At 40.4% G+C, this 27,338-nt stretch overlaps 1 protein-coding gene across 4 annotated transcripts in view; it reads left to right on the top strand.

Annotated features, from left to right (window-relative positions):
* The window catches only part of dlgap1b (discs, large (Drosophila) homolog-associated protein 1b), a 112,747-nt gene that overhangs the window by 29,740 nt on the left and 55,669 nt on the right, over positions 1-27,338 (top strand). For all 4 annotated transcript variants that reach the window (XM_053861264.1, XM_053861265.1, XM_053861263.1 and 1 more), the window contains exon 2: positions 12,112-12,198. The gene's annotated coding sequence lies outside the window, so the exon portion shown is untranslated. The remainder of the gene's footprint in view (positions 1-12,111; positions 12,199-27,338) is intronic.

Here is a 27,338-nt window from a genome sequence, read left to right as displayed (position 1 = left end):
CGAAAATGAACAATGAGTACGTGTCTGTCACAGAGTGCACTTTTAGTTCTATCTCAAGTTCTTCACTTGACCACCATGTAGTCTCAGAAACCTCCAGGGTTTGTCTCTCTCGCCTCTCTCTTCTCCTCTCTCTCTCCTGTGCACTCACAACTCCAACCGTATGTGTCACCCCTCCATCCCAATTTTTTTTCATTGTGCACGCATATTTTGACGAATCATGAGCAACCTTTACAGAAAGAAGTGTATCACACACTGAATGGCAGAGACTCAAGAGTCTGGTGTCCGTGACCACTGCCCGTGTCTCTATGACTGGGCTCTAATGTGAGACCACACTGAGAGAAATTGCGGGAAAGGGTTTTGAGTTGAACAAGCTGAAGAGCTTTTCTATAGGAAATGGAACTTTCTTACATGTTACACTATGTTTAAAATTAAATTGTTGATGTCCTCCAGGGGGTGGACCATGCTGTATGGCCCATGGCTGTATTGGAATGGATATTTTTTGGAAATATTGATTTGGTCAATTTTGGCTCTGACACTTCACTATCCACCGTCTGCTGTTCAGTGTTTGGAATAAATGAATCCCCTGCACTGAATTTTCTGGACCATGCTGTTGTTTGAGTATAAAGGAAATCTAAAAAACAACCTTGTGACTTTGTCTTGAATAAATACCTCCTTTAATGTTTTTTTTCTACCATGTGTTAACTGGCTTGCAATGTGAATCAGAATGTAAAATAACTGTTTTAATACTACTGTAACCTTAGGGCTTTGTAGATGAATAAAAAAAATAAAGTCAATCTTTTTAATTTGCTGATACATTGAAGTGCGAGCGTGTATCTGCACCTCTTTCTCTCCGTCTGTACTTCTGCTGCAGCGGCGAAGTCTCTGTTTATCAGATTTCCTCTTGCGACAATGGCAGTGTCGAGGTTACAGTACAGTACACAGCTAAAGGCTTGACACTTTGCCAGGTCCAGAAAATTGCCCTCCAGTTTCTGGAAACATTTTGATAGATGGCCTCCGTTATTCCCACTGAGCTGCGCACAAAGACGGGTTGAGAGGAGATGGAGAGAGAGTGTCTTCAGGGGAAATAACTTTGAGGATGAGAAAGAACAGATTATGCACGGTAGAGAACAGGGGAGTGGATGACTGAAGGAAATGTGACAAATAAGATTGTGGAGGCCATATTCTTGGAGAGATGGCGATTGCTGACAGTTTGAATGGAGTCAGAAGCGAGTGGTGAAGGATTAATAGATGAGGTGGTCTATTAGTGTGCTCACTATTTTCATGTTTATGTCACAAACCTTGGCAAGCCTAGTTGAGTCAGTCACAAAACTACTACATTTTTCCAACTTCAGGGTATGTGACAGAACATTTTGTAATACATGTGTAATGCATCTTGAAGCTGTCATTCCTTTGGAAGAGTGGGGGCATAGATATCGCAGTTACTTGGCATGAGATGTGCAACGCTGAATGCTGCCTTTGTCGTCAGTATAGGACACAAAAGTCAACTTTCCCAATGTCAATGTATTAAGCCATGGAAGTGAGAATGGGTGATTTCTCAATGTGTATTGTTATCCTTTTTATCACCCAGCCATATTTCAAAGTTGATGGTGGATTTCTGACTTCTTAGGCAGCACAGATCTAAAAGCCCCCCTAAAGAGAAAAGTCAATACACATAAAGATGAGCCACAACGTTTCCCTGATACAAACATACCAGTATTTGTGTGACAGCAATTGTGAAGTCATTAGGTTGTGTATTTTTTTTCCCAGAATGACCCGTCTAAATACAAATAATGAGGTTCTCGTGGGGTCCGTGTGGACCTGGTGCCCTTTACATTTCAGCTTTTCTCACCCTGAAATTCGATGAGTAATTCTTGTTGTTTAGGCCAGGGCCACATCATTATTTAATAGCTTCTTCTTCAATGTAAACTTGCTTTTAATGGCTATTGAAATGATAAATAATACAATTTGAATTGCATGGTATAGTTTTAAAACAATTACTTTTTCATCACCATGATCCTTAACCATAGATACCGTTCAGCTTTACCTTTGCGAATGTTTTCTGAAGTTGTTCACTGAGATTAGAATTTTTTGTTTATTTGTTTTATTGTTTCCTTTTCATTTCCATTACAGCTGCTGTGATGTGTTATTTCACCTCTGTTGACAAAGTCATTATGGAATTTTATATATCATGATGAAAGCCGCAGTATTCTCCAGAAACAGGGTGACATTCAGCAAAATGCGATAAGCACTGCAGCGGTTGAATTCGCCATCCAAGTTCACAGGGAAGAACTTTTTATCCTTGTAGATTCATGGCTCAACTCCCAAGACCTCAATTTATTGACTCAGATTGCCAGCCAACTGAGCTGCAGCCACCGTAGCAAAAAACTCAGGCACATTTCTTGAACTCTAATATTTGATCTCATAATTATTATTCTTTAAGTTTAATATGATTTTAATTGTCACCTTCATTTTTTATCCTACTCAGTGCTATTTCTCATGTTCAACACGTTTGTGGTTTTACTGGGCTCATATGTTGAGAGATAACACTAGAAATGCCGGCCATTATTCGTGAATGAATTAAATATATAAGTGACGGCAGCCGTCTTGAAGAATTGGCGCTAAGACCCATCATATGACTCTAAATATGAACTCTCATTCATATTTCCTGTCCACTTACAATAACGCCGTCACACATAATGAATCAGGACTGCTCCTCTTTGGCAAGATTTAAATTAATTTGTCTTGTCTGCCAAACTGAATGCATCGTGTGTGATTGTTCTCCCGCGCCACTGGTCTTGACAACAATATAAGTGATATTTTGTTCTAATAAAAAGTGACTGCTGCGTCTGAAAGACAAGTGTGTTAGGGAGACACTGACAAAAGGTGTGTAATCTCATTCAGTCCTTTTTTTAAATCGTAAATGCTCCGCCTGGTCTGTTGATGTTGTTTTATTTCCTGCCAGCATAGAGGGAATTCAATAAGGTGATTTGTATTGATGGAGGAAAAAAAGGGATATCCCGGATGCAGATCTAGGGGCATCTATTTTTGTCAAGCTATGGAAAGTGATCCTTTAAGTAAAAGAGTTTGTCATCTGCTCTATTGTGAATGCAGAGTGACTGCTGCTCATGCTCTTATCAAACTGCATTAAATGCAAATTGGCGATATGACTGAGGGAAATGAGGACAAATTTAATTTTGAGGTAATTCATCTTCTGCCTTTGAGAAACGCTGGAGACTTGGAGTAGAGCTGTAGCTTCAACATTTAGAACGTGCGTGTCAAACTCTGGTCCGGGTGAGCCACATCTGGTCGCTTGGTAATTATTTATGGCCTGCGTTATAATCTCATAATGTTTATTATTAATGAGCTGCCTGGAAGAATTTCACCTACCACTCATGCTACAGGATTCTGAAAGCAGAAGGCAAAGTTCGGTTATATTTAGGGATGTCCCTATACCACTTTATTACCAACTGAGTACAAGTACTTACAACTGAGTACTTGCTGATACCGACTATCGATACGAGTAATTAATAATACCATTTTAAATTATGATTTTAGCAAGGGAACAACACACAAAGGTGCTGTCATGAGCGAGTATTTGACGAATAAGAGTTCAATGAAACAGGCCAGTATCGTACCGATACTGGTATCTGTATAGGGATATGCCTGGTTATATCAGCCACAAAGTTGTTTCATTTCATAACATGCTGTAAACATTTGGACTCTTTGTGATTGACAGTAGGGATGGGCAATATGGACAAAAACAGTTATCACGATAGATGTTGTAATTTCGGTGATAACAATAATTATCGCGATAAATAGATTTTCTTTTCTATTCTTGGACACATGACAGTCTCTCTTGAAACTGTTTTATGATCAAACGTTTTAGTGGAGTTTGTCTCCAACATCATTATTTGTTTAGGTTTAAATATGTGGTGGTGGTCCCTAACTGATGCTGGGTTGTAGCATTAGCGCTGCCTGTGAGAGTGTGTCCGCGATAAACCCTAATCGGGGACGCGGAAGAGGTCGCCGCTGCCAATACCGGAGTGGAGGTCCGTCCAGTATCCAACTATTTTCATCACAGTGTTTCGCTGAGGCGCCAGCGCAGCAGGAGACCTGCATGTGTTGATATGAACCAAGGCAGACGGCCGCGTCAGAGACCCTACGAGGACCACTGGAGCTAATAAAACCTATGGGTGCTTTCACGATAATAAACGCGGATCCAGAAACTCCGAGTCGACCATTGTCATTAGCAAAGGTTCCCTGTATTACAAGAAAGTTTAAAACCAAGATCGGGAACCAAAGTCCACTCTCCACAACTGTCACACTCCGATTGTCATCGTGGCGATTATGTTGGCGTTATATCGTGTACAATAAATTATCACACATCCCTAATTGACAGTGTAATGTATGGTTGAAATCTTTATTTAAATTTCATTTATTACAATTTCCTTACACTGAAAACACTATTAACTTACAGCAAAGTCACGTCTTCCGTCACACCTTCTCTATCATTCCCAAAACGCCTCGGCATATCGACAGCTTTGGCTGAGAGAGGAAGGACAAACACCGCAAACTAATCTCATTTGACTGCTCACCTGTGTGACGTTAATTGCATCCGTGCTCATCAGGGCCGCTGCTTGATGAGATCGCTGGTGCGTGATAACGACCAACAAGTTAGGTAAATGAGTCGCTGCTAAAGGCAGAACGTGTTATTAATTGTCGTACTTCAAGTCTAAAGAGTCTTACTCCAGACGAGAGCTGCCTCAATGATGAGTGATAATGATCGACCTCATGGTGCGTTTGATTCCCAATATCTTTCATTTGATTTTCAATAGCAAGTGCAGTGTTGATCTTCTGTCCTCTGATGCTGTGTCTTGGTAGGCCATTGTCTACATGAGCAGATATCATTTTCCTGGCAGACTCAGACTAGCAGTGGTTTGTCCTGGTCACTCGCTCTAAGGGCTGGTGATACAATTTTAATGCATCTTTATATTCATTCTTGGAGGCAATATCGAAGTTAGTCAGCTGGTGAATGGATTTTCTTTGCCCACGACCCATAAAAATAGATTTTTATTTTTTTTTAAACACATGAGTAGGCCTTGTCCTGTCATCTGTTAATAGGTTGTGAATTCATTATGTCTGTCCTTTGGACGTCCCAGTGACCAGGTGGGGAGCTGTCAGCCTCTCCGCTTCACCACACGACTGTTTAAATGCAAGTACACACATGCTCTTGCTCTTCCGAAAACTTTAAATAAGACTGACATGAACGTGTGCGGTCACATGCTAGTGAGCATGAACTGTAAGTTATTCATCAGGACGATGGTTTGTGAACAGGCAAATGTGACGGTATTTAATGGGCTGAAATTCCGTCTTTTATAAAGCATGGGTTTATGTGTAGTGGTGCACACATTGCTGCAGTGACTGTAATGAGAAGAAGACATTATGTCCCCCTTCCACAATATGTGCCCTTTTGTCTTTCGTCCTTCGGATGTCTTTGTTGCTTTTTTTCCTTCATCTGTTGTTTCACCCACTGTCTTCTAGTTTATTTCTTGTGTCTAATTTCAGTGTATATGTGGATAGGACTTTATGAAGAGAAGTTGATGTTAGCAGCAGACTGTTAGTGAGATACTTTTTCAATTCATTGTTCACAGTTCTGTGTAGTAAACTGCTGTTTATTACTGTGTTTAGAGGAGACCAGACCATAGTTATGTCATGGAATCCACAACTTGAGCATGAGAGATGAGCATCTATTTTTCCTCAGACTGTGTCCACAAGGAGAGGAAGTTGGTCGTCCTGCAAGTTCTGACAGGCCTTTGGTCCACACAGATATGGAGTTTTCAGTCGCCGTAGCACCATAAATTTGAAAATGCTGGATCCATGCCTCTGTGTGGACAGCTGATCCCCAGCTTTTTGAAAACAATGTTGTCACAGCCCTCTGTCCGAAAAATCGCCACACCACAACAATAACAGCGAACAAGAAAGTACTATACATGTGGTGACAACTGTTCATATTACTGTTAATATTAATGCAGTCTTTGGCCACCTTAACAGCATACGCTCAACAGAAAAGCCAGTCACAAACACCTGTGCAATATTTCTAGAAAGTGTTTATTTTCTCAAACCATAACCAACACGGTTACTCACTCGTGTTGTCTATGAGGCGCGAAGCAGGTGACCACAGTGCTGCTTAAAGCACTCGAAACACACTCACCACCAATGTCTGAATAGATTCTCACTGACATCTGTAAACTAATTTGACTCCATTGTACACTTAGTTTTTGACTTGTGTAGCTAAAAGCTAAATGTCCTTTCTTTGCATTGCACTTGTGACATTGTAAACTGAAAGAGATGGTGCTATAGAGCAGTTGCTTGCCCTGATTTGTGGTCCTCCATGGCGCAGTTAGAGAGCGGACGGGGAAATTCCCTCCTTGCAGTGAAACAGTGAACTACTCAAACAATAATGACCATGTGAGCAATTTCTGGTTTGAGCTCTGCACTCAGACATTTGAGTCTTCAACCAGCCTCGATCTCAACTAAATGATTTGAACCACAGAGGGATTAAAGTGAGAGATAATATTCTGCAAAGTTCACGTCCGACTCCTATCCTCCTTCATCCATTATGCATCGCCCCCTCTGCTCTCTGGCTTTTCAGGGATGCGGCAGTAAAAGCAGACTCTGGTTCCCAGTGATGGGATAAGCTTGGCTACAGAAATTTGGGTCAGAGTGGCTCAAAAAACTAAACCCATGTGTTTGCAGCAATGTCAATTCAAAGTGACTGCAGACAAAATAACCGACTCATCTCTGGGTTTGTGAGCGTGTCCTTCTGTGTCCCACAGACTTGATCCGAAACTATGCTCAATGAGGTAAATTCTCAGTGGGCCACTGCTGCAATTGGCTAATAATAATATTATTTATTTATTTGCAATATAATAATGATAAAATACTGCTGTTACTAAAATGCTTTTTTTAATTAATGTATAATTTTGAGTTTGTTCAGTTCTGATATGAAGATTTCAAACAATCTGTTTGGGATATGGCCTTTGATTTACTTTTACAGACCACTGCGCGAAGTCATGCTGTCGTGGAAATGCAATAATGTACCGAGATAATCACCTCCAAAGTTTGAATAACGACCCTGTGTTGTAAAGATTATGCTTCATGCTGATCAGTTGCCGGCTTCCTGGCGCGGCTGCTGACTCATTGCGGGGAGAGTTAATGCTGCAGAGCCGCTGGCTGATCCAAAGCCTGTTCCCTTCTTCCCAAATCTTCAAAGGTTCCCATGACAGTGTCTAAATGCCCATCTCCCTCGGTCAGGGGCCTCAGCGATCTGTCCCCTCCCCCCTTCCCTCCTCCTCCGGAGCAAAGGTCAAGCCCTGCCTCATCTTTTATGTATCGCTTACTCCATTGATTGTGTTCCCAGAGATTCATGAATGCGGATGCGCCTATTTCCGTATCAAACATCAGCACATTATTTTAATAGTTATTTTTTTAATAGTCTAGATAATACATTTTTCTCTCCTTAATTTATTTTCCCTCATTTTTGATCTCCGTTGTATCACACTCCGACTGGCTTTGTGTTCAGCACAGAGGGTCATTTCCTCTTCTCCTCGCAGCTGCTCTGGGCTGTTGTTGTTGTCCGACTGTGATTGTTTTCAGAGGCCACAAGCTTCAGCGTTGAGCTCAACAAAACACTGCAAAGCAAGTGGAAGAGTGAATAGAAACTGGGTTTTCACATATATGAAGTGGTCTGAAGTGCATGTGACCCAAGAAAATAGCAAGTCAAGATGGACTCACATGTTCAGCTGGAGCACAAACTGAATAGAACATTTGGTACTTAGAACACTGACATTGAGGGCCAGAGCGAGATGTGTGTGTGGAGGCTTTCAATCAGGTCAAAGCTAATCACACTGAAATTGTGCATCTGCTGGTTGAAATGATCATCAGTAAGTGACAGGTCTGTGTATCTTTTATTTTCTTTTCAGACTTGATTAGGCATTCATGCGTGCATTTGTTGATGACCTCACACCAGGTGCCCCCCACCCCACCACAACTGCTGCCACCATCCTGTCAAGGTTTCTGTTTAAGTTACATGTGCATAATTCACCTCAGCCGAGTGTGAAATTGAAAATCTTCCCCGCAAAGGTGACAAGATTGACAGTGTGGGGAGGACAACGCAGACGTGAAATCTCCACTTTGACTTGGCTGGATGGAATTTTCCACTTGTTATTTAATTTCACCTACTTCATGAATCATGACAGTGCTTCACTATACAATTGATTAGGTTTTGTCCATGTGCACTTCTTATAGCGCAGTTTTAAACTGCTTACTTTCAGAAAGCTGTTGAAACTACTGTCAGTCATTCAGTCGCTTTGCCACTTATTTGCTTCATCATGCAGCAAAATGGTAGCGTTGTTCTCCTCAAGACCACACCAACCGAGAGAACAAGAACAAGACCTCTGGAGGTCAAGACTGCGACAAGGCCAAGATAGTATATAGAAAGAGTCTTAACCTGATCCACAAATGAGCCGCAGTGGGTGCAGGCACACATTGCTGAACCAATCGGGTCTCTGAAACACACAGCACCCCTGACAACACCTTATTGCACCCACTGGGGCCCCTATGTGGATCAGTTTGAGACCCCCGATGAATATCAGAGATAAAACACAAGGAAACTGAACAAAAAGCCAGAATGCACTTTTTAATGATGATGACAGTTTTCTCTGTCGGTCTTGAATAGAAGTCCGTCAAGTCTGAGACTGAGACATGACTGACTAAAAATGCATTCGAGACAGAAACCCTAAAAAATTGACTGCCTCATGGTCAAAGTTGATGAGAAAATCTGGAGATTTTGAAGTATTCCTTGACCAATGTATTTTTTAAAATTTTATTTCTAACACTGACACTATTACTTTTGCTTCCACTGCAGCTGCTGCTCATGCTACTACTATAATTATCATAAGTGCTAATGGTGTGTGGAGCACCACTATTAGAGAAAAGAAAAGAGAATTTGGTCATTAAATTGAAACAGTATCTAACATAAATCAAGTTGTTCCACCTGAGAAAACTCCTGTGCTTTGTTGGAATTTGGATTTTTAGTGGTGGTTATTTGTTGCACTTTATGACAGCGATGTTATCATGTATCTTTTACAATTAATTTAAATTGCATTCATGTCTTTTTGGGGCACATTTCCTTGCTAACTACCACAGGCATCTGCAGATGCTGTTCCTACTGATTGACTTAAGTACAAATGAAATTCCAGCATTTCAGGAAATAGATGTGATTTTTTGAGACACAATGAAATAATCTGGATGTGTGCTCCAGTTGTCAGTTGTTCTCCTTATTTTCCTTACTTTTCGTTTACCCTACTCTACAATACATTATGCCCATCATTATTGTTCTGCATTTGCCATCATGTGTTGTCACAGCAATTCTGGCCTTATTTTAAATATTATAATACTATACTCTCAATAAATTGATTAATTTTGGAGCAACTGTGTTCAGTATATATATATATATTAATGAATTTGAAATGTGACTGGTTTTAGGAAGGGTTTCTTTTTTTTTCTTAACGTTTAAGGAATAGGATATTATATTCGTCTATTGGCCTGAGATACGATTGTGCTTGTTTTTAAACCGATGTAGATAAGTGTCCTCAGGAAGCATGTGTAGTGTCCTGCACTGATAATAATCGGTAGCTGATAATAATAACCAGAGCAGAACTAGGGAGCTACACTGAATGCATTGTTTTAATTTTTATTTAAATAAGACCGTTTGAGCATGTTGGTACATGTATGCATGGACAACATAACAAAGTAATGCAAACACCTTAAAGCTTTTTTAGCTTTAAGGTGTTTCCATTATTTTGCCCAACCCCTGTATCTCATATATTATATGAGATACCCAACCTATAGTACGCCTCTTATCACTCATTATAGCTCTTCAGCACGGTCCGAGTATATAATGTGGCCCACTAGAAAAAAAAAAAAAAAAAAAAAGAGGCAAATATTTATTTTTGTGTCATCATGAATCACTTGGGACAATTATGCTAATCTGTTCCAAACTGCCAAACTTTTGGAGGATTAATAAAGTTGTTATTATTAGTAGTATTTTTTTCATTCAACAATATTTTGTGCCTTCAGATCAATCCCATCATTAATAATATCTAAAATACTAACTTAGTTGCCCATTTAAAAAACAGCAACAAACAACTGTGTGTTCATATCAAACAGTGTAGTATTGAAGACAAAATCTTCTAAATAAACAAGAATATTTATTGCTAAAATAGTCTGTCTCGTTTTTAAATGTATTTTGTAACAACAGTTTATTTCCCAATGATGAAGTGATCCACATTTGCAAAAACAAAATATGCCAAATTGATTTGCGCAGACAAAACAAGAACATTATGCATAAATACCACGTGGGTGGCTTCCTTGAATGATGACAAGGGCATGGAGCTCCTGCTGGACTGACTGACCTCCCTCTGACCTGTGTGATTATGACTGTCAAATCCTCCCCACACACACCTGGACAGGGCAGGACAGACCACCATCTGGACTGTGCCCCTACCCTGAACCAGACCGGCCTAATAGTTGTCGTCGTCTCAGTGGGCTATATGGAACTTCTCTGCAGGGAAGACAAATTTGCTAAATGCAGGCAAAGTTCCAAATGATTATAATAAATCTGTTCAGTATGTAAATGATAGTGCTGTGCTGAGCTGCCAGCCGCAACTCACACTTTTATCCTAAGAGACCTACAGTATTTGCTATGATTCATCATGGAGGCTAAAACCCACAATAAGAACCAAATGAATGCCATGGTCCTGCTGGAGTTGTAAAGCATGTGTCTGTGTTCAGAGGCTGTGGCAGAACACTCCATGACAATCGCATGGAAGGTAGGGAAACTGGCTGTGAATATTTTAGAACAGTTGTGCTAGCGAGGACAAATGGGTCAGGAGTGAGTTCTAAAGAGTAAATGACAGAAGTCTGCACCGGATTCCTCTGTGCCACAAGGGGCTGTGTCCTAAGGTGCATGTGTGGCTGCATGGGCATGATTGAGTTGTTGCAGCAATGTTGAGACACAAGACGTCGAGGTTCTGAACCTGGTTCCAAGAGTGATGCAGAGAGTTCCTGTTAGAGACAGGGCTTCCCTTCAAGGGAAAACTGCTTAGACTTGTCAACGTAGAGTATAAAGCCGTGTGCTGACATCCGTTGAGGGAACAGTCAAATATGTACTGCCACGTTGGCTTCCATGAGTATGCGGATGGCCAGTTTCTGGTATTCATGCACAACAGTATGAAGTTGTGTCCTTGTCATTCAAGCTCAGGTGCTGTCCGTCGAGAAGTTGCATGTCTAAATGTGTGTTTATGTCTAAATGTTAATAGCCTGCTTACTCTTAAAAAAGCATGTAATGTGACTCTTGAGAGATTGAACATCAAGTTCAGGCTACAATTGTTTGTCCAGAGAATTTTCCTCTGGTATTTTGAGGTGCACATTTTGTGGACTACAGAATAGTCTTTTCTTCTTTCAATCTTTTTTTAATGTTGTACAAAAATCTGTTTTTTAAATTTAAATTTAGTTTTTAAATGTTTCTTCAAAAAATGACAAAAACAAACAGAAAAAAGGTGACTGTACCTGCACTTCCTTGCCATGAAAAAGTTTGAAGAGACATATTTTACCCCAACAAAATTGTAGGGTTGAGTTTTGTGAAATGTGAGCTCAACGTGATGATGCATGATTTCGGCAAAAAAAAAAAAAAAAAAGGCCATGACTGCTTGTAACGCTTGAATTGGCAAAGTTTGAGCACAGTCATCAAAGTTACCCTTGAAAACTGGAGGGAAAACAGAGCAACTTTCAGGATTTTTTTAAAAAAGTATGGCCATCTCATTTAAAGTACAGGGCATTTAGCAAAATGCCTAGATGCCCTACTAGCTAAAAGCATGTTTCAGCCGTACCAGCACAACTCCAGCTCTGACATGAACTACGGAACAGAGGCAGAAGCAGTGATCCAGCATGATCACTGGACTCTGTTGGACTTGCACATTAGCCCCCAGGAAGCCGCTGGAGTGTTTTGATGGTGCGTAATAAAATGTCTCTCTGTTTGATGCACTTCAGGGTGGAGAGATGAGCACACACGCAGATCCAGGCGACTGGAATACAAGACTGCACTGAGAAGATGCCGAAGCTCAGGCGCTGAGAAAGGTTGGTTTCACCTGCCCGTGATTCTTTTCTGCTCACACAGATGGTGGTGTGTATGCAAATAGAAAAGTTGATGGTTAGCAACTACTTTTAAAAGCCAGGGGTCGTATCCTGTTGCTGGCTTCCTCATTCACAGGTGATCATTGAGCTTTCTTGTATGCTGTTTTGTTAGTTAAAAAGGCATCATGAATTATTTGTTCATTTGTGTATGCGCCATCAATATTTAAGATGTGCTTTAGAATTTGAATAACTTTGAGTTTCAGCCCTGAATGTTACAATATTTGTTTTCGACCAAGGATTGGAACAAATATATTGCTAGGTTTTGCTCAGTCTAATTTGGTGAGGCTAAGGGGGTCTGGTGATGCTAAACCAACGTTGATGCAAACAGTATGATTTTTTTTTGTTTGACAGCGTCAGAGGAGCTGGTCTCTGTAGTTTGCGGCTCAAAGGAGGCAAGAGTAGAGACAATGTTCTCAGACCCACTGCAGTGACGTGACTGTCGCAGAGAGCTCGTGAGCAGTGGTGTGTACAAGACTCGCTCATGCACCGAGGCCGTCCAGCATGCACGTGTGTGTATAAGGAAATACTTTGCAAATACAGTTCCTCTCAATTTTAGCATGACACATCTTACGGATCGCTACTGTCAGTCTTTCTCAGATGTGTAGAAATACCTCCACTGAATACTCGCCACCGACCTTGCCGTCGATCGCACTGACCATGGTTTTGCTTATCTTCATCACAACATTTGGTTTTGTTGTCTCTCAAAAACTGAAAATGCACTTTTGAGTCATTATTGTTATTATGTTATTATTGTTGGAGTATCCCCCATCAATAAATTAAACAATGTGATAAATTCAAAAAGAATGACTTTTTCTGAAGCAACTCAATCTACAGAGCTGCCAAGATACCCCTGTGCTGATTGGGGTCCATCATGAGTCAATGATTCTTTAAAAAAGGAACATAATGACTACATGTGTAAAGAAATGTTCCAGTGAACAAGACACTGTAGACAGTAAGGTGGTGATGGATTGAGCTTCAGAAACACTTCCTCAATTTTGGGACTGTTCAGCTTTGCAGGCACTAATTGTCCTTTTGTTAAAAACAATGACAATCTCTTCAATAACTTTTTTCCGTCACGCCAACTGCTGCGCTTAAACAGGTAAAAGCCTGTTTTCTATAGTTTACAAAGGCAAAAGTTTGACTCAAGAGCCTTTGAACTATAAGTGTATTATTTGTTGAAATGATATTATAGTACTCTATATACAGACAATAATACAAGTATTGTGATAGTCTCTTGATACCTCCCTCCACCGTGGTGCCCCTGGGAATGTGCCCACTTCAGTATATAGATAATCCAGCCTGGATTCGGTCAATTTCATAAATGGGTGCGCTCAAAGCCTGACTTTGGATTGGAACAGCTGGCAGTTATTCCCACCAGTGTGTAAACATCTCGTTCGCCTGTTTGAATTAATTAAATCAGAATGGGTTAGTAACCCTACCGCAGGTACTTGACTTCTAATTATGCACGGTAGCCCATATCTGGATCAGCTCTAGATTAGCCTGCCTTGAACTACTAAGACCTCCCGATAGTGTTGCCAGATACTTGGATTTACAGTGACCATGGCAAATACTTTCCTTCTGGTTGGGATCATCAAAGGCCAATTGAAATGACCTAATGTGGTTTGGAAACTGAGCTCATGAATCCAGGAAGAAGATGAGCTGAGGCTGATTCACATGTGCTTTGTTTTGGTTTTTTTTCTTAGTGCAAGTAGGATTGTTTGTTGGCTGGAGAATTTGTTTGTTTTCGATTGGGATGATGTGCTAGATGGCAGTCAAGGGGAAGGAGCGCTGTGACTCTCACAATCACAGACGAGCAGCCTGGACAGCCGGAAGAAGAGATTGAAGGGAATGATCACAGATGATGGAGGGTTTGTTAAGTGGAGACGACGGAGAAGTGGGTGTTCCTGGTGTCACAGTGGAGAAGGGAAGTGAGCAGGCATCGGAAATGGAATGATTGAACATTCAGCCGGGGATTTCATGCGCCAACGACGGCGTGCAAATGCATCTTTCTTCTTAGTGGTGTGAATGGTCATTGATATTCACAGATTAGAAGAAAAGACTGGATTAGGATAATCTACTGTAGTTCTCAGGCTTGAAATCGTGTGTAGACGAGGAAAGGTGAGGCATTGTATCTCGGCTCAGCACTGGCTTTGTCTGAATGGGTAAATGCTACAGCAAGTAGTGTCAAGGGATTTCTGTCATACTTGTGCCGTCAAAATCTATTCAAGGAGTGGCAACATGGTAACACCATCTTATTTGCTTGGGGTCACAGTGACAAATGCTATGTGTTGCAGTATTTTACATTTGACAACACTTCACTTGACAGCCACCAGTGACAATCATATGCTGTATATCGGGAGACTGTAGTCATCCAGAGTGAAATAAACACGGAAAAGCATCTACAGAACTGCGCCCTTGCTAACCTTTTGTTTTCTGTTGTGCGCTCCTTCAAAAGACCATATGTTACAATGATCATCCTTCTTTGCATAATGAGTTATTGATTAGCAGTGACTCATTATCTAAAGTGTTGTAATAAGCCTTCTCTTTCAGCGTCATTGAACACCACTGAACCTGGGCCACCAGCGGGAGTGACACACAATTAGCCAGGTGATGATAACATGCAGACTGAAGTAGATTTGGAGAGCTGGAGAATCCATTAGCTGTTTTAAGAGCTTCAGCTGATGAAGTGCATCACGGGAATCGTGCTATGAATGGTGCGAGTACTTTTAGTGGCGACTGAATAATAATAAACTTGAAATTAAGTGGAAGGTCAAATGTGATGATGTCCAGATGTGGGACGAGGTCCTTCACGATGTGCTGCAGTGATAGTAGCGCTAACTGGTGTAAATGATGGGTTGGCTACATTTTCAAAGTGCTTTATTGAAAATAAAATAAGTGGTGAGAACAGCCTCTGCCAGATCTTGTGAGATAGCGTTGAAGCAAGGCAAACCACCTGCTTGAGGCAGAAACCTTGAGCCAAGCGCATGTAAGGCAGAACAAAAGTGAGAGAAATTGAGCTGTTATGATGACTGAGTCGAATCCACCAATAGTAGAAGAAGAGAGCGACTATAATGCATGCCAAATAAGGGTCAAATCTGGCCTCCCAAGTAATTTTTGTGGGCTCTAAATTAGTTCTAATGTAGCCTCTGTCCACACGGATGTGGAGACCGAGTATCAAGTCCTGTGTCAGGCCTTTGGTCACTATAATGACAACTACAGAGAAGTCAGCCACAAACACTTATTTATTTCAAGCAAACTTCTGCTTTCTTCTGTTTTCTGGTCCGGATCTGCCTTTTTTGATTTGCTGCTCAGTGTACCTTGCAATGACAGCTTGACCTCACCGTCGCTCCAACAACTCTTTCCACTTTCGATTTGTTATGCTTCAACGCTAGGATGATGCATGAGCTTCATATGTGCATGCAACAAACCGTAGTCATTGTTTGTTGCAACGCCGCGGCCACTGCAGGCCTGGCATTGGTACAACATTGCTTTAGCTTGTGGTCAGTGGATTTGTGTGGACACCTGAAACAGCTCCAATTTTACAGTGCACTTTTTTATAAAACTGTCTCTGAAAAAATTGGCTTGGAAAATGAGCACACCTGACGTGAAGTCCTCCTAAAATGAAGTTACCTCCGGTGCATGCTAATATCATGCCGACCCATGAACGTCCTGTTTCACGCCGTACTATTTGACCTTAATGTTGAATTTCCCAAGAAGGGAAATTGTTTTGTGGATGAATGGATGGAATCTGGCTCACAAAGGTGAATGTTTGTTTCTTTGTGATGGAGGAATGCTATTTATGTATTTTGAAATTCACCACTCTGAGGCTTTATGATGGAATTTGGCTGCAGACAGATGTGATTTGTGGTGATGATTTCTGTTCAACTCATGACTTGGACTGTGTCTTTCATTTTGTCCCCTCGTGTGACTGAGTTGTTCTAAAATAAGGAGCGAAAACCCACTGTGGTAAGATGAGCCCAGAGATCACGAAGCTGAAAACCTTAGCGTTGCTGGGTAAAACATGAAAATCATCCCTTAAGTGTTTGTTTCTGATGAGACAGAAATGCTCCACACTGGTCCACTTTCAGATGAGTCTTTGATGGTTTCAAATGGGCGGCATGCAGATGCTTGGCACTTGGGTTCAATGGCTATAAGTATATTATGGCTGTGGCTGTGTTCATTGTAGGGCAACACTTGTAATTAACTGTATCAGTCACTCTGAATCACCTGCCTCTTTAATTGCCTCTGGCTTCACCCTGACTCTAATGTTGACTGACATTAGCAAGTGAGTGCACTGACTGTCTTGTACTTTGGGCGTAAATACTTCTTCCCACTTGGAATCTGTTAGCTTTATGGTGCGCAGTGATGCTGGTCTACTGAGTCAGAATCGAGCGAGACACAGATCATCTTCCCATGCACGCGCTCTAGCAGCAGCTACATAAATCTAGTTGGTTTTGTGGAGTTTAAGTGGGGATGTTTGGTTTTATTTGCGCTGCTCAAGAGCCGCAACATTACTGGAAATAGCAGAGTTAATGAAGAAGCAGCTCATTTATTATCAGCCGCAAGAGAGTGAGCACAGCAGAAATGCCACGAGGAGGAGAGAGGCTGCAAACAGACATTAGGAGCATTATCGCATATGGACCACAGCTTGCGTTGATGGATTATGCTGCTCTGGGATTGTGTCGAACAGGGAGGGTGACTCTGGGGTTTGTGCTGTGCTCCTCCCACAGCAGGGACTGCACAACTCTAAAAGTGGAATATATGAACTTGACTTATGACATGCTGTTGGCCATCCATATTCAAACCCAAAGGGTTTTTAGCGATGTAGTTTAGTGATAATTTATCAATAATAACACTAGCACACCATTTTATTTATTATGTTTACCATTGTTAACGAAAATCTCTAAAATAATAATAATTAAACTTCATAGTCTTGCACTTGCATGTTTGATGTGCTTCCTTATTTGTTGTCACCATATGAGAACAAATAAATCAAACTAGCTCGTCCACTTTGTTGTGCTGACCTCGCTCAGTAGGTTTGAAACCAAAATATTCCCACACCAGCTTTGTGGCTTTTGTTTTTGTTATTATGTTTTTTGTCGTCCCATTATTTTGGCAACATTGTCGTGTGTTTCTCCTCTGAGTCCCAAACTTACTGTCTGCTGCCTAAACTCAGACCTGACCGACAAGAGGGGTCACTTTGTTCATTTCGCAGTCCTACAAACACGCCCGGAGATGTGTTTATGACCGATGGAGAGAGAAGACAGCTTGCAGCAGCAGAAGGAGACGAGGAAATCAAACAAACAAACATGCACATGCCAATTAATCAAAGCCAGCAAAATGGTCAAGTTATTTTTTTTCATTATCGTTCTATTAATTGACTCAAGGATTATGGTGTCAGGCCTGTATATACACATTTGACTCACCAGTATACATTATAGTCCACTAGTAGAAAGAACGACAGTGTTCTGACGTGCTTTTTACGTATGTTTTTTTTCGTAGCATAGCGGTAGAGCAGCTGTGATTACAAGCAGGTGAATTACAGTTCTTTTAAAATCGTCCTAAATTTAGATGGAACATCAGAACACTGCTAAAATTTAATCGAAGGTTGTCAATCACTGAACCTATTCAGCCCTTAAATTTTATTGATTAATGGTTTTCATTAAAGGTTTTCATAAAGAGTAAATTATACTCTTGATAGAGACACAAATACCTCCACGGTCACCACCTTACCTAGCCTTGGTTTTTTTGGGGGGGGTGTGACTATTGCTCAAATATAATAGTAAATAAAGAAATTTAAATCACAACTATCATTCAGATCCATCAGCCAGGAGAGCAATTTCTTCTATATACACCACTTTGATGACTCAACAAAGAACAATTCTAGATCATTTAAAATCTGCCTGGGAGGGTGATTTGGGTCTGTCCCTCACAGATGATGAATGGGAGGAAGCATTAGGAAACATACACCAGACTTCAAATATGTGTGAGACATGGACTCATTCAATTCAGAATATTACATCGTCTTCATTATTCAAAAGTGAAACTTGCCACAATATACCCAAACATGGATCCTCTTTGTGACCGATGCAGACAACATCCAGCATCTCTTGGACACATGTTTTGGCTTTGCCCACATTTACTTAACTTTTGGTCCCAGATTTTTACTACTTTGTCAGAAATTACAGGGCATGTAATCAGCCCTGATCCCAAACTTGCCCTATCTGGGATCCACAGCAATAACTGTCCACTTCAGGGTATTAAATACAGAATGGCAGTTTTTACTCTGATCATTGCCCATAGACTCATATTGTTAAACTGGAAAAATTCTTGTCCTCCCAGTTATAAATGGTGGTTATGAGATGTTACTCAACAGTTGAAATTGTAAAAACTTTGTTTTCTTTTAAGAAGTTCCACTGACAAGTTCATACGATATTGTTGCTATGTTTCACATTGTCTTTTATACAAGGCTAGGGTTGTCACTCAGTAGAGGTGATTTTGTGTGTGTGTGTGTGTGACTGTTTTTCTTTTGTTTTGTTTTCTTGTTTGTTTTTTTCCTTTTTTTTTTATTGCAATGTTATTGACATAATTTCTTTGTTGGAAAACTGTTGGGTGGGAAAATAGAGAAAAGAAGATATTGATCATTGAGATGTATATTTTTGCTGTTATGTGTCAATAAAAATCACAACTATCAAATTGCTACAATAGTGTAGTCATAAGAAATTTGAATTGCAATGGAAATCTAGCGGCACCCATGTATCAAATCTAAGTTAATCTCTAGCAAAGGCAAACAACTACATAACCTACTTGGTGGACATCGTGATTGTAAGGCGTAATTCACATTTGAATTTCGTTCTTGTTTATAAATGAGAAACTAGTTTGCTCTTTTACTCCTGCAACAAAGCTTTTTCATGCACCTGTCCTTGATTGTTTGGTCCTACACTGCATGAAAACTGCCACGCTCAGACGGTGCTGAATAACGAAAGATTGAGAAGTCCAGAAAGATTGGTTGGTTCCAGCCAGGGTTTTATCAGGAGGTGAGATCATATCAAAATGAGAAATCGCAGCTGCTCCTTCGATCCACAACTCTCATCCCACAGTGATTTGCTTCACTCCAGTTCTCATTAGCTGAAGTGAAAACCAATTGTTTTCAAAGAGAAACAAGATTGGTTTCCATGGCGATGCACTGCTTCCATGTCCAAGTTCTGTGGTTGCCTATCTGAATGTATAACTTTATTAAGAAATTGAAGAGAGAAATGGCGTCTGCTGCTTCACATTCTTTTTAGAGCCTTATAAACATGCATTTTACATAACAGCTGACTTTTTAAGTTTAAATCCTACCTCTCTTCCGAATTAAACACGTGGTGTCGGAAGTTTCAATACATAATACTGTTGTTTTGGCCGATGTTGAGTACTAAGATGCTGCGTTTCATTGAAAACACAAACGTGAACAATGGTCATCTGTCATGTGAGTGACAGGTAATACATCATTGCTTAGTGATGCTGTATTATAATGTTTCTGTTTCTAAACAGGCAACTAAGATCTGAAACTGCATTCTAAACCAACACCCTCATTTCTGTCACTGTGTTGTAATTCATTGACTGTCAAGAACACAGAGCCTGCGTTGTTAAACACAGAGAATCATCTTTAAATATCCACCATTGTCGCCACGTATCGGCAGCTTGATAAAAACTTCATGGATGGATTGACGTTTGCTGTTTCTACCAGACAGCTTCTTTGTCACCAGCAGACTAATTGGCGCGTCTGTCACGCTTCTGCCTGACAAATGGACTGGCGGTGACACACTGTTGCTCACAACCAGCCAAACTCAGCTTCAGTTTCATCAAACTTTAGCGTTTCTTTAAAAGTTAAGTCAACCACCCACAAGACCAGAAATGTCCCGGAGTCCATTTTAATGAAAAGCTCATCCAGTATTTGGGATCTTGTTTGAGTCGTTGATCCACTTGGGGAAAGCTGTTCACCAAATATTTTGCATAAGTAACACATCCGACCTTGGACATTCACCTCGTCTTTGGAGTAGCTGCTGGTCGTCCTTCCTTCTGTGTGCAGACAAGCCTTTCTAATCTCACTTCTATCCCTTCATTCTTGAATTCTCAGTGTTACTGTGATTGATAGTAACACTCATTTTCTTTCTCCTAAAAACTCCCTATAACGTGTCTTTTTGGGAAGTTCAAAGGTATGAAAGGCAATGGTGTCCTGTCCACCATTTATCGACAGCGGACAGAGAAATGTTGCTGATAGTTTCATGATTTTTCAACGTTGGAGAGCTTTTTACTCAAAGCATAACAGGGTTTAAGAGTTGAATTGCAAACTGTCGTAAAAAGGGTCTCAAGCACACACCACAGTCCACATGTGCATTTGTTGACAAAGATCTTATACATACAATACAATAATACACACCATGCAGTAGAGTTGTGTAAAACCAATCGATTCAGCCATGCATTGCTATTCTACCTTCCCCAATTCAATGTTGATTCACAAAAATTCGATTCACTCCTTGGCCAGCAGGGGTGCTGTTTTTCTGATTGGTGTTTAATGGAACTAAGCCACATCATGCAGCCAAACAACACCGAAGGGCAGTTGAGAGAATCTTAAGACTTTTGTTCATGGTTTTACTTTTAGTTAATACATTAGTAGTTACCAAGACTCCTGAGTTAGATCAGGCTGTGCCAATAAGACATTTCTGATGAAATCATGGTTTCTATCATATTTGGTCAGCTAAATTTGTGTTTTGCATTTTGTGTAATGTTTATCATTGATCACTTTTAGTCATTTATTTTCACTGGAGCTGAGAGTGTATTTCTCTAATGCTCCACTCCGCGACAGCCTCTGCTGACAGACTCGGGTATTGGCGAGTCCATGATCTGTGAGTGACGACTAATGAATTTGTTGTGAGTCTGATTTAACATACATAAATACATGTCGATCACAAGTTGACTTGGGACTGTGGGCTGGGGCTGGATATGTGCGCCCCGGAGTATGTTTTTTTTTTTGCAGTGTTAGGTTTGTCTGTTGAAATGAAATGAAATGAACGAAGCTCTTTGTGTCAAAAATATTCATGCCCAAAATTTTCTTCTGTGAAATGCATCCTTAAAATATATACATAAAATGCAACCTTTAATTGAGTTGCTATTTTTTATCTTTTTAAAACACAACATTTAAAAATGTTATGCCCATTATTTTCTGTGAATGTTTGGGTATCACACTGAATTATAGTAGCAAGAAAAGCAGAAGAGACTGGAGTCATGAAGAATGACATTGAACATCTTACTCTTTTATGGAATCTTGTTAAAAATGTGCTGAGGAATTAATGTTTAACAGCTTTTTGGATGACTGTTCAGGAAGAAAGTTACATAATCCAAAGCAATAGTCCTTGCTATAAATCTCACCATGTTTTTAACAATTTTTTCAAATTTGTTTGAGTGAAGAGGGGCCCTCAATCTGTTCAGTTTATTCAACCCCCTGTTGTGAGGGACACACTTTTTGGAAGCGCTACACCTCTTCTGTGCATCAGCTTTTCCTCTCAAATATTCATGTGTTAAAATATTTATGTATCCAGGTCAGGGTTGTAATAGTGGTGTGATTGCGTTGACTAATGTGGCCCTCAGAATAAGTGAATTCACTTCATGCACGTTTTTTATTTCGACTGCGTGTGGAAACTGCTTTCTGTCACTTCATGTTCCACGGGGAACAGTTTAAGTCAACCTTCCTCTGATCTGTGCTGAAATTATAATTGTCTTTCACTGACTAGACAGCTTCAATTATTTATGCCCCCTATTTTGAAGGGTCGGTTGATGTTTTGCATTATTAAGTGTCATTTTGCCTGAAATGAGGGTGATAAGCACTTTCCAGGTGCCCTGCACAACACACACCTGCAGCACCGTCCTCCTCTGTTTAATAGTCAATTCAGCTCCAAGACGAAGGGGTCACAAAAGTTTGGGGCGAATACGTGCGTCTGCTAAACTTAAAATGAAGCGTGCACATGGGTGTGTCAAATTATAGCCTCAAAAATCATTTATTTGTTTTGAACATAGATTGCTACACTGTATGTTGGAACACCTCACCAAGTGGTGTCACTGCCAAGGAGCAGCGATTCTACTTTGAGCTTCGGCCATATGGTGCGGCTTCTCACCAACGGGAGAGTCCTGCCACCCCCAATATGTTCAAGCAATGTGATATGACTAGTTTTCATCACATCTAAGTGTGGAAACGGCAAACATGCGAATAACACGTAACACATCATGTTCATGATCACGATGACTTTCAGCATGTTTTTAACAGAAAAAGTCCCCAAAGATACATCATAGTGACTGAAGTCTATATGAAGAAGCAGACCGCGTGAGCAAGTGTTTTTATCGTCAACGATTCATGAAATGTGAAAACCTTCCCCTCTGATTCATGGTTCTCTCATCAATCTTTTGGGGCTAAATTGTTTCGGTGATTGGATGCCTGTGTCATCAGAGATCTCAAACGCAACAAACAGATGTCATTGGTTTTATGAAGTTAATATCTTGAATGTTGACATCTTGATATCAATACAAGAACGAGGTATCGTTCAGCCCTACATCTAATGGGTGAATGCCAGTAGATCAACCTGCATATTGTTGATCTACGGATGCCTCTTCGTTCAAACTGATGCTGAATAGAAAAAAAAGACAAAAAAGAGCATTTTTCCCCCATAGACTTACAATTTGAGAAAACTGAAGGTTTACTTTACTCTGGGAATTGTGCCACTCAGTTATCTCCACAAGAGTAGTTGGTGGGAAGAGAAAAAAAGAGGCAGAAACCTCAGGAGAACAAGACCCAGGAAGGGCAGCTACCGAATCAATAATTCAGGCGTTACACAAAATGAATAACACAGAAGAATAAAGAATGCAGTGGAGTGATAATACAGTCTCTTTATAGTCTTTAAAGCTTTAAGCTGGACCTCAGAAATTTCACTTAGATTACATTCGAGCCTTAGGGGACTGCGGTTAAGCAGTAAATAGATGTCATGTGACATGCCCTATCTGTGTCTGTTGTAGTGGAAGAAATAAAGGAGCAGGCCATGGTGAGGTATGCGGCTGACTAAAAATAAAGCAGCAAATTTGAAAAGGGTCTTCCTGTTTGATTTGACTTATTCTAAGTTTGTTCTTTACTGAAATAAATACTGAAATAAAATGTTCTTGAACCAAAAGAATTGACCCTCTCAGAATGATGCATGTTTTGATCCGGAGTACTGTTTTACCTTGTGGTATAACAACACAGTAACATGAAGTGATACAGATATGATTGAGGGACCACGATACAAAACACAAAATGAAACAATGTCATTGGTTATTTTTTATTTTTACTTGGTTGTTTTTAAATTGTTGAACATAAATGTCAAGAAATTTCATGTCAGACTTAAAATAAATGGCAAATGGGACTCTATACATTAATCTGGAATTAAGACTGGGTCTGACTTAAAATGAAAACAAGACTAAATAAGACTTCATTCATCTTCACATTTTATTTCGTATTCTTTTTTTGGCAAAATGTTGTACCCCTATTTTTTCAAGGTCCCCTTTGTGCTTTTCCAAAAACAAAAGCAATTCACTTCAGGGGACATAAATCTCAGAATGAAGTCTTAGCTGACATCCAGCCTTGCTCGACACAAAGTGTCCTCCTCAGACAGAGTGCCTCTGCTCAGGAATGAACAGATAAACATTAAAAATCTTGGTGATGAAGAGCTACAAGCTTTGAATCAATTAAAACCTTACAAGGGCACTTGTTTTTCAATATTATGAAGATATTTCACTACAAAACAGAAAATATGATTCTTCATTGATTGATTTTTTTTAAACTTTCTTGCAAACTTGCAAAAATGCCTGTGAGTGAGGTAGTAAAATGGCATTGTCGTCCTACTTAAGGGGAGGAGGTGACCGAAGACAAGGTAGCGCTATCGGTGACTAACACAATGGAAAGCTCCTTCTACACTGCTGAAGTGTTTTTTATGTGTTCATTGTGCTCTCAACACAATAATTAAAGAGGAACTACTATTCGTGGGGCACGGTGGAGTGGGATGCTGTGATGCTACACTGGCATCACAGGCCATGCTATGGGCAACACAGAGAAGGAGCTACACCACTGAAAATGTTTTGGATTATAGTGGAAAGCAATGATTACAATTGATTTAAACATAATCGATTAATTGAGGAGCCTTTTTTATCATAGCAAGGTCTAAACGGAGATGTTTTCTTCCTACTCACAAGGGTAAATGGGAGTGGGGGGGGGGCACAGAAAGTCAGACCTCTGCTCACACTAGGTTCCAGGAGGGGAAAGAAAAACCAAATATCGTTTTGTATTGATTGACTGTATCCTAAGCCTGCTTCTTTTCCTCAAGCTGGAGCCACAGATCAAAAACATTGTTGCCAGCGAAGACACAACTTGTCTCCCCAGGAAATTGAAGGTGTATAGCTAGTTTTCCCCGTGGCTCGTTCTCACAAACACGCTGCCATTTACTCTCACAAAGTGAACCACGCGGAGGTGATTTAAGCCCCGTGGAGAGGAGATTGGTAATGATTTCCACCTTTGGAGGAATCGCTACCAGTTTAAGAGAGCGCTTTTGTAGCCGTGTGGTCTCTGAAAGACCCAAAAGTTTCTTCCTCGGTTCTCTCCTCCGTAATAATCATTTGATGCTGATAGAAGAGACAGATGCGTCAGTGTTCTCATGGTTGACATGAAACTACCACAAAGATCGCAATCTTTCTTGTGATGTGGCTCTCACTCTATGCATCTTCAAAGTGAACCCACCATGAATAAATGATTATGACGACTTTGTTGTTTCTTCCAAGTGGAAACCGAATGTGGATACCTCATTTAACATTTTCAGATCTGTGATCTCCAAATATGAAATAGTAGGAGCCTGAACTGGTGCTTCTGCATGTTTTTATCTTCCGTACACATAGAGTTCCTGGATTTATTGCTCTCATCGTCGGTGTATATGTATGAGTCGCGCTAAAGTTTGTTACTGGTGTGTTTTTGTTGGGATCAAGGATGTTTCTCTTACCATTTACTGCAAAGTAAAAAAGTAAAAAAAAAAAGTTTTTGGAGGCCACAGACCTGTAGGGTATCTAGTGAAACACTTGCTGCCACTTGCATCTGTCCTTCAGTTAGTGACTCAAAGTAAGTTTGAATGTGTGATGCAGGGGGCTGGGTTTCCATTGTATTTTTTCCACAAAATAGTCGTAATATTCTGAGATATGCCAGATATGTAATATTATAAGATGTATGTATGGCATTTTGTGAATGTGTTTCGATTCAGTGTCGTTTTTGGCCAGGAACTTGGTAACTCCCCTGAAATGTCATCCTGCTAGACTTGTTGTAGTGGACCAGTGATATCGCCAGAAGCTTAAGTCGACATTCATTGTCAGAAATAAAAAGTTCCCAGTGCACTTCTGCCAAATGTCAAAATGTCTGTAAAACTATGAGGGTTTATTTGAAATCCAGAACCTTTTTTTAAATTGCGCTTTTAATAGTTTAATAGTTAATAGTTTAATAGTTAATAAGTAATATTTTTTGATTGTGCTATTGTACTCCGTATGATTCACATGACTATATTAGGAGGAGTTACCTTTTTAGTGGTAATTGTCTTTTCAGATTTTATGAGTTGTATTGACCAGTTAAATGTCAAGTCAGAATTCTTTTTTTTTTTTTTTGTAAAATCAGTGAACTCAGTCAAGAAGTCAGTCGGTTTTAACCTCCAGCCTGTTGAGCTTTCCTGCCGATATTAGGCCAGATAGTTGGACACACAACTAGGTCAGCAGGCCACGTAAGACAAAGATCATAATACGTAACTACAGCCGTCCACAAACTTGCTCCGTGTCACTCTGAGTTGGAACCGACAGATGCAGCTGAACCAGCAGATCCTTCTCCTCTTGTTGATAAACTGTACTTCACAAAGCAGTGGCATCCAAATTCAGCCGAGACATAGAGCCTGTCAGACACACTGCGTGGCTGTATGTCAGTGAGGTTGTGTGTGTACGTGGCAGCTCGCCAGCATGACCCAACTTCAGCTTTACAGCTTTAGTGCTGGGCTGCAGACAGCTGTGCCACAAACATGCTGCTGTGTATCACTGCGAGGGCCTTTTATTTAGGTCACATTCCGTGCTTCAGCAGCCAGTGGAAGGAGCTGCTGTCAACTGAAATGAACACTGTTAAGTTGGAACACTGGGCGAGAAGTGGTCAAGAAGCAGGGCAATGCAAGGGAAACTTCCTTCACAAAACTTGAAATGACCAAAGTAAAGAGATTCATTATTAATATCTGAGTGTAGAGCTGTGCTAGGGGGCTCGTGTGCGTGCGTGCGTGCGTGCGTGCGTGCGTGCGTGCGTGCGTGTGTATGTGTGTGTCTGCTGGATCACTGGGTCATGCCGCAGGCATATTTTAATGGTTGCTCTGCTATCACGTTGACTTCATGTCACAGACGGAGCCAGGTCATGGCTTGCTTAATAGCATTTGCAGATTAACATCCCTTTTGTTTGTTATAAATAGATATAGAATATTTAGACTTTCCGTGGAGGAGGGCATGACCCTTTGTGTCCGACCCACGATGAAGCAGCCACAAATATTTGTAGACTTTTTGTAGACTTTGCTGGTTTGTATCATGAGGAATTTGGAGAGACATATGCGCAGCCAAGGACCAGAAAAGCACTGAAAGGATTTTTTTTAAGGGTACTTCCGTCATGAAAGCAGTTGTCAAATACTACTTACTTTACCTTCTATCTGCTACAAGGGCTGAAAATTGGCAGGTATCTGGCGGCATGATACATGAGACAAGGTGATGTATATTGTGACACTGTAAACACATTATTATTATTGTGATATATATTTGTTTACAAGCACAATTATTGAAACTTACAATGTCATTTGCATAAAACGATTATGCAAATGATAGTCCAGTTATATATTCAGTATTATATCTTTGTTGTATCACAAATGCTGCAGTCTGCTTCAGAAGAGATTAATCACAAACCTATTTCAATATTCCTGAAATAAATAAAATATACCTGGTCTTCTATTAAAAAATAGAATTTTGTGGAG

The sequence above is a fragment of the Synchiropus splendidus genome, chromosome 3 (genome assembly GCF_027744825.2).
Source record: "Synchiropus splendidus isolate RoL2022-P1 chromosome 3, RoL_Sspl_1.0, whole genome shotgun sequence".
In the NCBI taxonomy this organism is placed as follows: domain Eukaryota; kingdom Metazoa; phylum Chordata; class Actinopteri; order Syngnathiformes; family Callionymidae; genus Synchiropus; species Synchiropus splendidus.
The sequence above is the reverse complement of the archived record's forward strand: the minus strand, read 5'-3'. Positions and strand labels throughout refer to the sequence as shown.